The sequence below is a fragment of the Sminthopsis crassicaudata genome, chromosome 3 (assembly GCF_048593235.1).
Source record: "Sminthopsis crassicaudata isolate SCR6 chromosome 3, ASM4859323v1, whole genome shotgun sequence".
Taxonomy (NCBI): Eukaryota; Metazoa; Chordata; class Mammalia; order Dasyuromorphia; family Dasyuridae; genus Sminthopsis; species Sminthopsis crassicaudata.
The window spans coordinates 6,685,227-6,702,572 of NC_133619.1; the positions used below are offsets into that span (position 1 = coordinate 6,685,227).

Genomic DNA, 17,346 nt, shown 5'->3' on the forward strand with positions numbered 1-17,346 from the left:
GGGCCAGTTAAAACTTCACTAAACTCTGATGATGCTGAAGACCTCTTAAAGATGTTAAAGATAGAAATTACACTGTGTCTTTGGGCACAAAAATAATCACAAGGGTGTTTTTGCAACACTGTGCAGGGAAATCGGGATTACCCTAGATTTCCTCAATTTTTAATGGTCCAGAACACTCAGATAAGTTCTCTTTACTGGTTTTACTAGTGAGAGGGAAGGGGAAGAAAAAGCTGCATCTTTCTTTACAACAACAGCAATGACAACAATAAATGGTATATCTATAATGTTTTATAATTAGCAAAATACTCTTCTCACACTTCATTGGTTTCTTGCAACAACCCTTGGAGATAGAATCTAATAAAGGTTGGGCTTAGGATGGTTGTAGTGTAGAACAGTGGTATCAAACAGTCACAATTCTCAGTGTTCCAAACAGGTGAAATATAATTAGGACCTTTTAAGAAACTGGATAAAATTACAATAGAATATAGATAATATTAATGTGTTTTTTTCTAAGTCAATATATACCCTGACTCATAAGTATCCTTCTGTACTATAATGTAAACTTTTGATTTTTTAAAATTTCCTTTCATTAATTTTTATTATTTGTAAATCAGTCAATTCCTCTTGCAAGTTTTGGTTAACTAAAAGCTTTCTTCTGTTAATATTACTCTCACCTGAGAAAAACTTAAGTCATGGAATAAAAATTTTAAGGAAAGACTATTTGACTTTCCTCAGATAAAATCCAAAATTCAATCTTCCCCAAGTACTATGTTATTTGAAATAGAATCCTAACTTTCCTCACATCTTGGTGACATGAAAGTCCCTCTCCCCTCAATCAACTCATTTTGAACACTCTAAGTGCAGTTTAATCTGTAGCCTGGCTTAGTTTACCTATAGAATTCTTTTAACCAGGTTTGTTTTCTTCAGGAATATATGAAATCATGAGTCTATGTAACTGTTTTTTCCAACTTTTATGTCATTGAAGTAAGCATAGGATCATGAATTTGTCCCTTTTAATTTTTATAGATGATCTTAGGCTATAAAAGTTAAAAGGAACAAATTCATAAATTTTTCTATAAACTTTGTCAGAAAATCCTGATCTTTGTTCTATTTTTTTCTGAAGTCTGAACCTGTGCTTAAGTCTAATAAAGCTTGGATTTTTACCTCTACAATTTCTGTTTTGTGAAACATTTATTTTAGCAACAGTTATCTATTTCACAAACTAGAAAAAGAGCTAATTTCCCCATAATAGTAACATTTATTAGCCCTTGTTTTTATTTGAATTTTATACTCCTTGTGCAAGAGATTTAGGATGAAGAACATTGGATCCACACAGGGATGGCAATGATTGACATGGAAGATCCCTTTAGCATTGAAAGCAGAATGGAGGTGTGTAATTTGGAGTAGTTAGACAGCCAATCAATTCTTATTAAATGCCAAATGTATGCTAACTATTGTACTATACTGGGGAAAGAAATAGAAAAAAAAGAAAGATAATCTCTGTCCCCAAGGATTCTATAACTATCTCTAAATATGAAACTGAGAGCAGCTAGAATCAGGGAAACTTATATTCAAATCCAACTCCAGACAATTACTAGCATTGTAATTTTGAATGAATCAACCTTATTTGCTTCTGTTTTCTCTGTAAAATAAGCTGGAGAAGGAAATGGTAAAGGAGTCCAACATCTTTGGCAAAGGAACTCCAAATGAAATCACAAAGAGCTAGATAAAACTAAACAACAACAATGACAACAAAAAATGACAAAAAAAAATTGAGAATGAGAGTGGGGAAAGTATCCTATTCAAAGTTATGGTAGAGTGAACAAAAAGTAATGGTAAAGGTGAGGGTAACCTCTCTAAAGGAAGGCTTTGGGAAGAGAGAGATGGTCAATCACCTTCCACTCTGGGGGGCAGTAGGTACTAAGGATACTTCTGAGGTATGAGGACCAGTAAAAATAAGCTTATTTTCTCATACACTTAATAAAAGAGTGATGAATAAGATTCAGGTATGTCAGGGACTTGACTTTAGTGGGGCCAGCTAGGATGATTAGAGGAAGCAGGGAAAGCCCAGGCTGCCTTTATTAGCCTTAGTGGGTTTAGGACATGATTAGTCAAACTTGTTTTCACCTGGTTCTTACAGATAAAATGGTTCCCTTATGATGTTTGCGCAGCTAGAAATTAGCAAAGACAGAACTTGAACTCAAGACTTCTTAACAAATTGTCTTCTTTCTATACTCTGCCATGGGCTTTACTTGGGTCAATAAGCTGAACCTGTATTTCTCACTTAGTTTCTTCAGAAACAATGGACTCAATAATCTCTGGGGATACAAAGTGCTAGTGAATTTTAGGGAATGTTTTCTCTCCTCTACTGTTAAATACCTAATAAAAGTCAATATTTTATGAGACTAAAAAAAAAAGTATTAATCACATTAAAGGTGTAAAGTAAAAACCACCTTTCTGAAGTGATGGGAAACCAGTTGAGTTTGAAAGTATTAGATTTACTCAATTAAATAAGTTAATGAGTTTCTTCACAAAGACAATATAAATGAGTTATCAAACCTTGCCTTTCCCTGAGATTAATAAAGAACAAACAGCTGACTACTTCCAAGATTCCACTCAAGCATTTTCCTCTGCCACATAATCTCACCAAATGATAATAAAAGAATCTCAGTCCTTCCTAGTTTAACTTCTCAAAGATACGGCCAATAATGATGGAGACCTTTTGATGTGTTATTGTAGCTATTCAACCAATGGAAACTGCCTCCTTCCAACCAGGTGATAGATCAACACAGAATGTCCCCACATGCTCCTGTACTTCATCCTCTTATTCTCTGAGAAGTTACTCCTTTCATCCTCAATAAGAATGATATCTTTGGGCAAACTGATCCTGCATAGATGCTAAACTCCTATAATACTGAGGACCTAAGGCAGGTATTTTTAACTAGAGTAAAGAGTATATAAGGAGGTATAACATTGGAAATTTTCACTGGAGTCAGAGCATGAAGGACTTTAAATGCTAATTTGAAAAGTTTATATTTTATCCTAGAGATAAAAAGATGTCTTTGAATTCTCTTGATCTAGAGAGTGACATGGATAAATTTGATGGGTTTTTTTTGTTGTTTTTTTTTTTTTTTTTTTTTTTGCAAATAACTGCAGGATGGATTGGAGAAGGAGAGGACTTGAGGCCGAGAAAACACATTTTCAAGCTGCTACAATAGTCCAGGTAAGATAACAAGGCCTGATGTACTGATGAGAAAAAGAGACAGAATGGACAGATATGGCAAAATGGAAAGACTTGACAATTGATTTAACAATGAGGGGAACACAGAAAGAGAAGAGATTGGTACCAAGGGTAAAAAGCTTAATGATGGGAAGATGGTAAGTTTGTTTAGAAATAAGAATGGTAGAAGAAAGGATGACTTAAGGCAAGAAATATAAGCAATGGTATTTGATATTTTTCAGCTTGGTTCTAATAGAGTCATTATATGGAATTAACTTCCTCTCACATTCTTATTCAAATCCTTATATCATGAGACTTCCTCCTACTTTTCTAGTCTTCTTACTCTTTATTCCCCCACACATACACTTCACACACTCTGAAATCCACTACCCTGATCTTTTTACTCTCTCACACAATGTTCTTCATCCTTTGGTTCTGTGCATTTTCCTGGACTCCTCCACCCCACATTTGGGGTGTTCTCCTTCCCAGTTTAGGCTCTAGGCTTCCCTTGTTTGTCTCAAATCTAAGCTAAAACTCTACTTTCCATAAAAAGCCTTAGCAGTCTTTCTTAATGCTAACATCTTCCCTCTGATAATGATCTCCAGTTTATAGTGTACATGTATTATGTATTTCCATATTGTTTACATAATTAGACTCTCGAGAGCAGGAGGTTTTTGTCTTTTTTTTTTTTTTTTTTTTTTTGTATCATCAGAGTTTAGCACAGTGCCTAGCACACACAACCAATGCTTCACAAATGCTTGGTGATTGAATTTAAATTTAAAATTTAAAATTTAAATTTAAATTGAAAAAAAGAAAAAAAGGAGGAAAGGAAAGGGAAAGGAAAGGGAAAGGAAAGGGAAAGGAAAGGGAAAGGAAAGGGAAAGGGAAAGGAAAGGGAAAGGAAAGGGAAAGGAAAGGGAAAGGAAAGGGAAAGGAAAGGGAAAGGAAAGGGAAAGGAAAGGGAAGGGAAAGGGAAAGGAAAGGGAAGGGAAAGGGAAAGGAAAGGGAAGGGAAAGGGAAAGGAAAGGGAAAGGAAAGGGAAAGGAAAGGGAAAGGAAAGGGAAAGGAAAGAAAAAAGAAAAATGACAAAGTTGACCTTTAGGGCAATAATCTTTTCTTTCCAATCTCAGATTAGATTGGACTTTCTCTAAATACATACCTTCCTTTTAGAATGAGATTTACATATGCAATAAGAGTGTTATTTCCTTTACATAAGAGTGTGCTAAGAAATTTCTTCAAGTGGTCACATTGAATGGTAGAATCTAAAGTTGTCTCAGCCAACTGAGTTCAATTCCCATCTACATCATGCACCTTTCTCTGCAGCCCTCATAATGAGCCTTCCTCTTTGAATATTTCCAATGATGGCATCCTTATTATCTATAGAAGCAGCCAATGTCTCATCCCACCTTGGTCCAACTTTGATCATTGGGCAAGTGTAATTAGGTGATACAATAGATAGATACTATATCTAGGCTCAGAAAGATATGAGTTCAAATCTTCTGTAAGACACTTACAAACTTTGTGATCCTGGATAAGTCACCTTATAACACGTCTTAGTTTCCTTATCCCTAAAATGAGCTGGAAAAGAAAATGACAAACCACTACACTATCTTTGCCAAGAAAACCCCAAAAGGGATCATGAAGAGTTAGACATATTTTTTAAAAGACTAAGCATTTGTTGAAAAGGTGTTTTTTGTTGTTCACTTCTTTGTTTTTCTTTACATTAAACCTTACACAACTTCCTTCCATTGATCCTGGTTCTGCTGTGTGGGGTTTTCAGATGAATTTGATGTCTGGATTCCTATATCCCAGATGTGTCATGTCTTCTCTAGGATAGACATTTTCCATTTCTTCAACTGATCATTATGCGGCATACTCTCAAACTCTTCAACGATCTGCCTGTTCTCATCTGGATACTCTCTGAACTGTCCAAATTATTTCTAAACATGTATTTAAGAAATTGACCCAATATTGTGCATCTGTAATATCAGATTAGCCCAGGATAGAGGAAGGCAAGATGGCAGCCTTCCCATTCAGGATTTGTCGGTGCAGCCCAAGGGGGCGGGAGCCAGACTGATGTCTTCTATTGAGCTCATCATGCTGTCAATTACAACTGATAATTAGCCATCAAATTCAAGAAATTTCTTCTCATTTGAGTTTCATAACAACTTGAGAGGTAGCTACTTCTGATATAATTAATCCAATTTTGCAGATGAAGAAATGGACGTTCAGAGATTAATGAATGCACAGAAGTATTTGAAGTGGAAGGTAAACTTAGACATCTGGGAGTATCAACTTAGGTGTGCCTTTGAGTAGCTATGATTTTATCACTCCGGGGATGTCTTTCCATGAGTGTATGCTGGTAACTTTCTCATAACTTTTTCATGGTTTAAGCAAGTTGTCTAAATTCCTGAGACAAATTAAGCACAGTCAGAGATGAGATCTGAACCCAGGACACCCTCAGTACAAGACCTATCATACCTTCTCCCTGGAACCAATCTGTTTCTGCGTTCTTCATATAGACTTTGCCATATAAAGACAGGATTTAGCACCTGCTGTTTCCCAAACATTGTCCAGGTCAGCCTTGTGCCTGGCTTAGAGTTCAAAGCTTTAAGGGTAAGGTGTCTCTAGAAAAGCACTGGGTCTGGCTTATATTCTTTTTTTTATTAATATAGCTTTTTATTGACAGAGCATATGCATGGGTAATTTTTCAACATTGACCCTTGCACTCACTTCTGTTCCAATTTTTCCCTTCCTTCCCTCCACCCCCTCCCCTAGCTGGCAGGCAGTCTCATACATGTTAAACATGTTAAAGTATATCTAAAATACAATATATGTGTACATATGTATACAGTTCTCTTGTTGCACACACACAAAAAAAATCAGATTTAGAAAGGTAAAAATAACCTGGGAAGAAAAACAAAACTGCATGGCTTATATTCTTTATGGTTCAATCCCAGAAGCATATAACCAAAGGGACCTGAGTGGCCGTCTCATCCTGCCAGTACGACTTGATCTTATGGATATGTTTACCTTGCTTTAAGCCTCACATCCCTTGAGTCGCATTGTACAAAATAGGACACCAACTCCTCATCTTAAGATGCTTCCTAAGCATGAGCTGATACCACAGGGCATTAATAGACTCCATTCTCCCAGCATCCCCTCCTCAGTACCCTTTTTATCCTAGCATGACTTCCTATTCTGGAAGAACAGGGCGTTCATTTCGATGTTCCTATTTCCCATTGTGTGTATGGATATGTGTGCGAGCACACACGTGCCTACGTGCATGTAGTTGACAGGGCTAGTTCATTTCAAGTAACCAAGTGTGCCTTTGGACAGCTCTCATCAAGCATGGACCACAGGAGCCAATTCCAAAAATACATCCCTTTAGTGGTTTTTTAGGGTTCTCTGCTCGCCGAGGATTGACAACGTGGTAACAAGAGACATTCTGGAGACTGGATTTAATGCAACCATATGCTAGACAGAATGAGGCCCCAGATTGCAGGAGAGCAGCCGGTACATTTCCATGTTAACAGAAGCTGGATTGCAAATTACATTGAGTCTCAACAGCTCGGTTCACCGCACACAGATGCCACGGGGGCCTGTAAAGTTAGTGAGATGTGGGGGAGGACGACGGCGGCGGCGGCGCGAAGGTTGGTGGGTTTATTTTTTTTTCCCCAAAAAACTCTTCAGCTGATGGAATGCCAAGAAGCATCAGCACTGATGCTGAAAGGAAGGCTTTGCTATATTTGTTTTGCCAGGGAAGAAAAAAAATTAATAATCGTTGAGAGTTGTTAGTCAAATGATGAATACGAGCTCTGCTGGTAATTGTCTGATAATGCAAACAGTGATATTAGGACTGTCAAACACCCCAACATTCGCTGGCTGACAGCATGCATAGGAGCCATCCTGAGAGAAGAGGGAGCAAGGGGGCCGGGGCAAACTTGCCTAGACCTTCCATGTCTTCTCAGAGATTGGTCTTCAGTCAGTCTTCTCAGGCTGGAGTCCCTCTGAAATGGAACTCAATGCCCATCTTTATGAGTTAAATCAGGCCTTCTGCCCAGTTCTTTGCACCTAATGTACAAGGCAGGCCTAGATCCTAGCTAGATCTGAAGGACATCGATCTGAAGGACATCTAGCCCAATCCCTTTCATTTGCAGAAGAGGAAAATGAGACTCAGGGAACTTAATGGTTAATTTAAGGAACCAAATAGACACCTAAGTGGACCTTGCACTCATGCTTGTTGGCTCTTCCATTGAGAGTCTAAGACCAGCTGTTTTGCCATTCTCTCATCTTTTGCCCCGTGTGTTAGACTTTGGAGGAGTCCTAATGAACATAAAAGAACTGGTGAAAAAGATGCCATTGTGAAAATGCATGAACAAAAAAATTAGATTTGGAATTACATGGCACCGTACTGAAGTAATGCCAGGCTGGCATCAGGAAGATTTCAGTTTAAATGTGACCACAGACACTTACAAGTTCTGTGACCCTGACAAAATCACTTATGTCTATTTCAGTTTCCTCAACTGTACCATGGGGATAAAATTACTATTTATTCATTTAGTAAGATCCTACTATGTGCTAAAATTCACTGTGTGCTAGATGAGATATGGATTTGAGGCAAGGGCTGAATTGTGTTAGGTCTTCAATGAACTTACAATTTGTGGGCTGCACCAAACACCAAGTTTTTAGATGGCAGTAGAAAATCCTTCAGAGCTATCAAGACTAGTGCAGAAGACAGGCCCAGATCCTTAGCTAGAAGGCACTGCTGAGGACATCTTGCCCAACCCCTTCCACCTGCAAAAGAGGGAAATGAGACTCAGGGAATTTAAGGGACTTGGTTCACTCTCCTACTTTATTTTAAATAATTGCATGAGGCTTGACCTGAGGAACTCCCTGATATCATGAGGAGGAAACTAGTAACTACTATGTGCCAGGTGAATGTTAAATATTTTGCAAATATCTCATTTGATATGACCTTAGGAAGTAGGTGCTATTATTAGTCTACATCCTACAGTTGAGGAAACTGAGGCAGAGAAAAGTGAAGGGACTTAGTCAAAGTCATAAAACTTGCAAGTGTTTGAGACCCAATTTAAAGTCCAATCTTCCTGTCTCCAAGCTAAATGTGCTTGTAACAAATGTGCACTGTAACACTAACAACAGGTAGAGTGCTTTGCTCAGGAAGACCTGGATTCTTAACCTTCTTTAGATTCTAGCTGTGTGATCCTGAGCAAGATTCCCCATTTCTCTATGACTCAGGGAACTCCCTAAGATTTGCTCAATCTACCAAGTGAAAGATGGTTGTAACTGACACTAATGAAGTAAGTTGTCGTGCCAGAAATTCTCTGTACAAGAAATAGGGAAATGCAGCAAATAAAAGTTATCTAGATTTTCAGCAAAGCATTTTGTAAAGGTACAGTCTTCCTGTGGAAAAAAGGGGGGCCTAAGACAGTAGATTATAATAGAATTGAATGGCTTCAGAAATTCTTAGACCAAGCCCAAAGAGAAGTCATATATGGTTTGTAGATTAGATTCCATGAGTGATTTGGAGAATGGAACAGGTGTTCTACCTTTCCAATTTTAAGGTAATGTAAGAAAACTATAAGGGATGACTGATAAGATAGATGATGGAGCCAATTTGCAAAAGGAGCAAGACTACGCAGAAAATCACACTGAAACTAATGAGGCAAAAAATCAAGAGGGATAAATGTAAATGGTATGAATGAATGCAAAAATCAATTTCACAAATCTCAGATGGGAGAAGTAGAGTCAAGTAGCAGTTAGTAGGGAAAGTAGGGGAAAAGAAGAGTGAGTTTTAGTGGATGTCAAGAGATCAATATAAGTCAATATTCTATAAATTGCAGTAAACAATGAATCACTTTAAGATATAGGGAAACTATATAGAGAACAACAGTTCTCTGCCCTCAAGAGGCCTTATTTAGAGTATTGTGTTCATTTCTGATCATTCTAATCTAAAAAGGACATTGATAGATTGGGCAAAAGTCAAGAAGATGTCAGCTAAACTAGGAAAAAGGCATGAGTTCCTGTGAAATGAATATCCATTTGATCAACTCTGATGGATGTGGCTCTTTTCAACAACGAGGTGATTCGAGCCATTTCCAATAGACTTGTGATACAGAGAGCCATCTGCATCCAGAGAGAACTATGGGGATTGAATGTGGATCACAGCATAGTATTTACACCTTTTTTTCTTTGCTTGCTTTTTTTCCTTTCTCACTTTTTTCCCTTTTTGATCTGATTTTTTTTGGTATAAAATATGTGTGGAAGAATTACACATGTTTAACATAGAAGGGAAGATAGGGAGCAAGATTTGGAACATGGGATTTTGTGGGTGTGAATGCTAAAAACTATCTTTGCATATATTTTGAAAATAAAGAGCTATTATTTAAAAAAAAAGAAATGAGTATCCATTGAAAACCTCTCTGGGAAAATTTATCCTGGAGAAAGAGAGTCTTGTGTTGGGGATTGAAGACAAAAAGCAAAAGAAAAAGGAAGGAATATCTTTTCTTTGTTCAAATACTTAAACCATGGAAATGGTTGTTCTACTTTGCCGTAGAGAGAAGACACAGGAGCAATGGATAGATGACATAGGAACAAATGTATGTTCCATGTAAGAAAAAAAATAAAGATTTTAAGACCTAGAGCTCCATGAATCCCCAGTGGGCTACCTTGAGCCATAATGATTTTCACCTTCCTTGATGTCTTTAAAAACCTAGAACAAAACACCATTTGTTCCACAAAGTAAAGGCTATTCATGTCCCAATTGAAATCTTACTTTCTCCTCCTACTCTCTTTTTTATCCATTACTTATGAGATTATCATCTATCTACTCTGTATATATTGTGTGTGCATTTGATTTTGTACATGGGTCTCCCCTATTAGAATGGAAGTGCCTTCAGAGGAGGGTATGGTTTTTGCCTTTCTTTGTATCTTTAGTACTTAGTACAGTGCCTGGCATGTAAGTCTGTTTATTGTTTATTGACTTATTTATTTATTTAATGGATTTCTTGACTGATGATATCCTAGTTTGGATCAAAGAGCTACTATGGACCCTTTCAACCCTGGAATTTGTTGTCTTCCTGGGACCTCCCTTTGAGGAGCCTTAGAGTCCCCATCTAGATAGAACAATGCTTGGGTTTGTTTGTTTGTTTTTTTTTTTGTGGCAAGTGTTTTGTAATTTTGCTCATATAATTCCTGACTTTTCTTTGGTAGATGGATTCCCAAATATTTTATACTCTCAACATTTGTTTGGAATGGAATTTCTCTTTGTATCCCTTGCTGTTGCATTTTGTTGGTGATGTATAAAAATGCTGAGGATTTATGTGGATTTATTTTGTATCCAGCAACTTTGCTAAAGTTGTGAATTATTTCTAATAACTTTTTATTAGAATCTCTGGGGTTTTCTAAGTATACCATCATATCATATGCAAAGAGTGACAGTTTGATTTCCTCATTACCTACTCTTATACCTTTAATCTCTTTCTCGATTCTTATTGCCGAGGCTAACATTTCTAATACAATATTGAATAGTAATGGTGATAGTGGGCAACCTTGTTTCACTCCTGATCTTACTGGGAAAGGTTCCAGTTTATCTCCATTGCATATTATGCTTACTGACAATCGAAAATATATAATGCTTGGGTTTGTAATACGCATCAATGGTCCTGTCAAGTGTCAGTGATGATAATCAGTATATGAAAAAAAAAAAAAAAGCTTTGTGAGAAATAAACCTTCTGTAACTATCCCACCTCTTACCTCAGCCTTCATTGCCTCCTGCCCCCCTCAAACACATAACCATAGCAGACGCCATGGATGCTGTTGCCTCAGGCAAGAGACATTACCATTTCTTGGTCACCAATCCATTCAAGGACAGCTTTTCAAATGTAAAGAGCATGGCAGACAGGCCAGATCAGAGCCTTTCTGGGGTTTGGAGCTCTCACATCACAGACTGTGTGGTGCAACCCAAGAATAGATGTGCTGCTGGGATCATGCTGTGTGATAGAGAAGGCTATCTGGGGTAGGGCCAAGTTAGAGAATCTCTTCAATGTACACTGTTTCTTTTCATGCTGCTCTAAGTTGTCTTGTTTATCACCTCAGTTTCTTCCTCAGATTTTCAGGAGATTTTGTTTGCTTTGGGTTTTGTATAGTTTTATTGGTTTGGGTATTATTATTATGGTGGTGTTGTTCATATTTTCTACTTGCTTGGTGGGAGCTCTATTGAAGCTATTTATATATTTAGCTCCTATCCCATTGAGGGGTGGCTGTGATTTCCTGAGAAATCAAATAAAAAACATCCTCCTGATTTATTTTGTCTTGTATCCACAGGACCAAGAACAGTGTCTATAAAATAGTAGGCACTTAATAAATATGTATGGATTTGAACTGGTCTGGATCTTTTTTTTGTGCTGAATATAAGTTGATGAACACTACTAGACAGATCCATACCATTCTGGACTTATTTTAGTCCAAAGGCCTTGTTTCCTCTTTATTATTATCTTCATCTTCCCCGACTCACACTCCATTTTGTTATCCTGGGAAGGGGTTCTTTTTGGCCTTCCCTTATTTCCACAAGTTTCCTATTTAGACTTCATTCCCCACTTGATTTACACAGATCTCCCATTGTAAGTTCTCAGTCGTCTCTCTAAATACAGAGGTATAGAAAAGAAAGACAGATATTTAAATAGATAGATGGACCAATGGATGGACAGACAGACAGAAAGGGAGAGTGGGAGGGAACAAGCATTTATATGACATTATGTGCCAAGTGGTTTGCTTTACAAATATATCTCACTTAATACTCACAACTATGCAACGGTGTTGTTATTAGGCTCATTTTACAGTTGAAAAAACCGAGGCAAACAAAATTAAATGTAATTTCCAGGGTCACACAAATAGTGAGCAGATTTAAACTCAGGTCCTCCTGACTCTAGACTCAGCACTTTATCCACTGATCTACCTAAAAGCCATTGAAAGAGAGAAATAGTCGAAGACAGAGAGAGAGAGAGAGAAATACAGAGAGAGAGATACACACACATGGACACACACACACACAGAAAGAGAGAGACAGAGACTTAAAGACAGAGAATGAAATACAGAAAGACAGAGAGACAATAAGAAAGAGACTCCAAAATAAGAAAACTTACTCTATACATGATCTTTTGACTGAACTGGAACTGTGGTCCATGAGCTCTGGTAAGACAAGACAGAGCCATTATCTGGGACCAGAGCTCCTCATTTTTCATGTGAGGATCTGTTTTATTGGACACGTTAGCTGCATACCATTGGGATTTGTGTTGTATATTCTGTCCTTTTCCTGTATTTGGATGGAAAGCCATGGAAGGGATAAACAGAACTAAGGCTTCTCCAGAATTCTTGGGCTAAGTTGGGCTCATATATCATCTAGAGGATCCTGGAGTCTATAAGCGACCTAATGTCAATACCCAGCATAATTCCTGGTACTTAGTAGGTGCTTTATGAATGCTGTTGAACTTATGTAAATTAAAATGCTGCAGCCCTACAGTAGAACAGTAGGTGTTCTCATTTATGTGGTCTTTTTGTCAGGTTTCTTTCTAGGCAAAGAATCAAACACTGTCTACCGTTTGGTGTAGTCTGTTCCTTTAGAGAGCCAACTCCATTATGGCTACATCTTGTGAGCTTAATGAAATATAACAAGTCAGTGCAGAAATAGGAGCTTGCCTTTTGGTGGGGATTTAGAGCTGATTCTAGCTGGGGAAATGAACTCTATGCATGTCCACCAGAATGATGGGATGGCGTAATGAACCAGAGAGAATCACATACGGGGATAAAAGGCCTTCCACTTTCTGAGAAGCAGATAGCACTCCATGTAACCACATTATCTGTTTATCAGCTGATGAATAACCACCAAGATTAAGTGTAGGACTCCTCACCCTCCTGAATCTTGAATAGGATGAAGTTATAGACTACTAACCATCTTGTGGTCAGACCTTGAAGTTCTACATTATTTCCCCATCTTTCCTCTTTGCTCCAGTATCTGACAGAAAAGTGGCCCTCCTCCTTGCCAAGACACTTACTCCATTTCACTCTAGAAGTAAACTCCCATTTTCTTGAGAACTAAAACTTTCAGTGATCTTCAGGGCAATACCAATCTTTCCAGATCTCTTTATTTGTTTCCTGCTACTTATAACCATACCCAGATTTCTCCCATGCCTAAAAAAAAGTTTTCACTTGATACTGCTATCCATTCAGACTATCATCATATATCTCATCCTTTTTACAGTCAAACTCCTAGAAAAAGCTCTCTATACTCATTGCCTCCAGTTCCTCACCTCCCACTCACTTCTCAGCTCTTTTGCAATCTGGCTACAACCCCACCATTTGAATCAAACTGCTCTCTCCAATGATCTTTTAAATGCCAAATCCATGGGCCGTTTTTTATTTTAAATTTTTCTTGCCATTTCACAATATTTGACACTGCTAATGACCGGTTCCCTGTGGATATTACCTCTTCTTTTAAGCTGAGTGATACTATTAAATCTTGGTATCTACCTGACATTCCCTTTTCAGTGTCCTTTGCTTAATTGTAGGCTAAATCCTTCTTCCTAAATGTGAGCCCTCTTCTAGGCTCTTTTCTCTCTCTTTAGATGTAATCATCAGCTCCCATGGAATCAATGATCATTTTCTAGGAGGTGACTCAAACTTATCTATTTCTATTTCATCTCTCCCAACTCTCAATCCTTCATTGCCTTCTAACTGCCAGGCAGCTCCACTTAGGTGAGCCCCTCACACTTAAGATGTCCACTTAGGTGATGTCCAAAAGGAGCTGATCTTCTTCCTTTTTGGCCACAACTCCTCCATTTTAACTGGCTAATGATGCTTGTTTGAATGGCATTTAAACCCTTTCTCTGACTAGTTTATAATATTTGAAGTGTCTGTCTGCATTACTGAGGGAACTTTCCCATTTTAACGACAGGTACCACCATCTTTCCTGGCCTCATATATATATATATATATATATATATATATATATATATATATCTTTAACTTCTTGCTCTTCCTTATTTCCTGAATATAGACAGCTGAAGTCTCAGAAGTTACTCGACAATTGGACTATTTATTATCATTCTTATTCTTTTTTGTACATCTTCCCATAATTCTCTTGTTATTCAATTCATTTTAAAAAAAATAATTATTAAAAAAAAAAAAAAACATAAGTCCTTGTGCCCTAAGCACAATGTTAATCATACAAAAATCACAAAAGAAAACGTCTCCTTGCTCTCATGGAATTTGTTTTCTGCAAAGGAGACACAATCTCACAAATATATAAATGCAAATGATGTAGAACATAATCAAAGTAGTTTTGACAGGGCAGGAGAATAGCCAGAACTCCAGGAATGAGGATTGTAGACAGCTGTAGTACTTGGAATAGCATTTAGAGGGAGCTGGGAAGGGTCAAGGGAATACATTCTGGGCATTGGGAGGAGGGAGAGATGAATGGGGAACTTGGAACCAATGTATTAAGGACATATATATGAGTGTGAATGTGGAGGAAATGTTTGAGGAGAATACCTGCCTTGGAATGGAGGGCATTAGGAGTAAAAGGCTGGACTAGATTAAGGCTATGCATTTAACTGCTATTTTGTCTCTCTGAGCCTTAGTTCCCTCGGTAATGCAGACAGACACTTCAAATATTATAAACTAGTCAGAGAAAGGGTTTAAATGTCATTCAAACAACCATCATTAGCCAGGTCCTTTGTCTTGACTTCAGCACCCTTGTCAAATTAACCTGCCATCCTCTTTGTTCAAAGTACGATACTACAGTGAAGTCTCAGGTAATACCAATCCTGATATACCATTACTCGCTGTTAGTGACATGGTGATGGAGGACTGCACACGAACCACACTGATGCTCATTCCAGGATTTAACCTGACAGGATTAATTTAAATCAGGGTCATTGATTCTGGGGAAGGAAAGGGAGGTAAAGAATAAGAACTTAGATGACAAATATGATCTTGGTCATCCCTAAACAATCTTGAGAGGTTGAAAAGAAATATCTAAATCTTGAGCTACCTCTCAAGCTGCTGTTATTATCTTCATTTGAAAAAACAGAAACAGAGGTTCAGTGGTTTTCCCAAGAGCATATAGCTAATAGATATTTGAGGTGTCTGGGATTTTCATCTGTGGAGACACCAGATTCCTCAATTCAGAACTAGACAAAAACTGAAAGTTCATCTATCTTGACCAAATCTCTCATTTTACAGGTAAGGAAACAAAGGTCCATAGAGAAAATGTCACTTGCCCAAGAGTCACACAGAACAGCAGCTTCTCCTTCTCTAAAGACTGAACCCCTTGCTTTATCCTCATTGAACCATACTAGGAAATGTCCTGTTATTCCCCTGCCTCTTTCTCTTCCATGTTTGTAGGGATCCCAAAGTTTGGTGGATTTGCTATTTGAATTAATCACTTAGAACAGGACTCCAATTTTGGAGATGAGAAATCTGAAACCCAATTAAGCAAAGAGATTTCCTCAGGGTTATGCAATTAGTTATGAGCAGAGCTTGGATATTTATTTTCTTGACTCTTATCCTAGGTCACTTAGTGTTACAGCATTCACCCAAATCCCTGACTTGATCCTTGCATCCTTGCTAAACATCCTGCTATATCTCTTCTGCTTTTTGTGATGAAATTATTTTTAAAAAGGTCCTCTACAACATGTGCCTCCACTTTTTCTCTTCTTGGTCCAGCTTCAAATCTTATTATTCCATCAAATGTGTTTGCTCCAACATTTGCCAAATGCAATGGTCCTTTTTTGATCCTCATTCTCCTTTATTCTCTCCAGTCTTTGACATTATTGATCAGCCTTTCCTTCTTGATATTCTCTTCTCTCTAGGATTTTAGGACACTCCTCTTTTCTGATTCTCCTTTTTCTCCTTTGCCAGATCCTGAACCAAAACACGTCCTTAACTATTGGTGTCCAATAGGCATGACCTTTTCCCATCCTGTCTCCCTCTTTGCTCCTTCTTTTGGTGAGCTCATCAACTTGTGAATTTAATTAATATCAAACACTTCTCAAATCTACCTATTCTAACCCAAAACCTCAGCTCACCTCCAATTCCCATTTTCAGTTGCCTTTTAGTCATCTCAAATTGGTTGTTCAGTAGACATCCTAAACTCGAGATGTCCAAAATGGAACTCATCATTGTTCTCCCAAACCATCCACACTCCAACCTTTCCTATTACTGTTTAGGGTAGCACCATCCTCCAGTCCCTTAAGGGACTGTTGATTTAATCTTTTTAACATCTCTCTAATGCATTCCCTTCTCTCCTCTGATACTGCCATCACTATATCACAGGCACTCACCACATTATACCTGGACTACTGAAGCAGGCTTCTGGAAGATCTTCTGCCTCAAATCTCTTCCCACTTCAATCCAGTCGCCTTTTGGTCACTCCACTACAGATCCAATCTGTCACTTCTACTCAGTAAACTCTAGCAGCTCACTATTACCTCCAGGATCAAATGCAGGATCCTTTTTGGCATTCAAAGCCCTTCATCATCTGCCCACCTTCAATCTTTGCAAGCTTCTTACATCTTACTCCCAGATACATATTCTTTAATTCAGTGGCAATAGCCTTCTGGCTGTTCCACAAACAAAATACTCTATTTCTTAGCTGTGGACATTATTTCTGATTGTTCCACAAGCCTCCTTATCTCTACACAGGTTTCCTTTTAAACCCCAACTAAAATCCTTCCTTCTACAGGAAGCCTTTCCCAACCTTCTCAATTCTAAATCTCCCCTCTCTTAATTACTTCTTATTTGTTATATATATAGATTGTACACGGTGGTTTGTTTGTTGAGCTACTTTGTCAGCTCTTGAGGGAGGAAACTGTTCTTTTCCTCTTTGTGTATCCCTAATGCTTAGCTGAGTGCCCAACATGTATCAGTCATTTCATACATGTTTATTTATCATTTACTTATTGAGAGATTAAGGGGATTTTGAACCAAGCCTTGAAGGCCTGTACTTGTTTGTTTGTGTCAATGATGCTATTGCTGAAACCCAGAAAAGTGTTCCATGTAGTAATCTCCACTTTCTATTTAACTTCATCTCAATCTTATAAGCATTC

General features: G+C 37.9%; 1 protein-coding gene across 6 annotated transcripts in view; it reads right to left on the reverse strand.

Moving 5' to 3' along the window:
* The window catches only part of TPRG1 (tumor protein p63 regulated 1), a 242,034-nt gene that overhangs the window by 186,997 nt on the left and 37,691 nt on the right, over positions 1 to 17,346 (reverse strand). For 3 of the 6 annotated variants that reach the window (XM_074297889.1, XM_074297896.1, XM_074297888.1), the window contains exon 2: positions 7,879 to 8,017. The exons of the other annotated variants lie outside the window; for them this stretch is intronic. The gene's annotated coding sequence lies outside the window, so the exon portion shown is untranslated. The remainder of the gene's footprint in view (positions 1 to 7,878; positions 8,018 to 17,346) is intronic. 6 annotated transcript variants of the gene reach the window in all.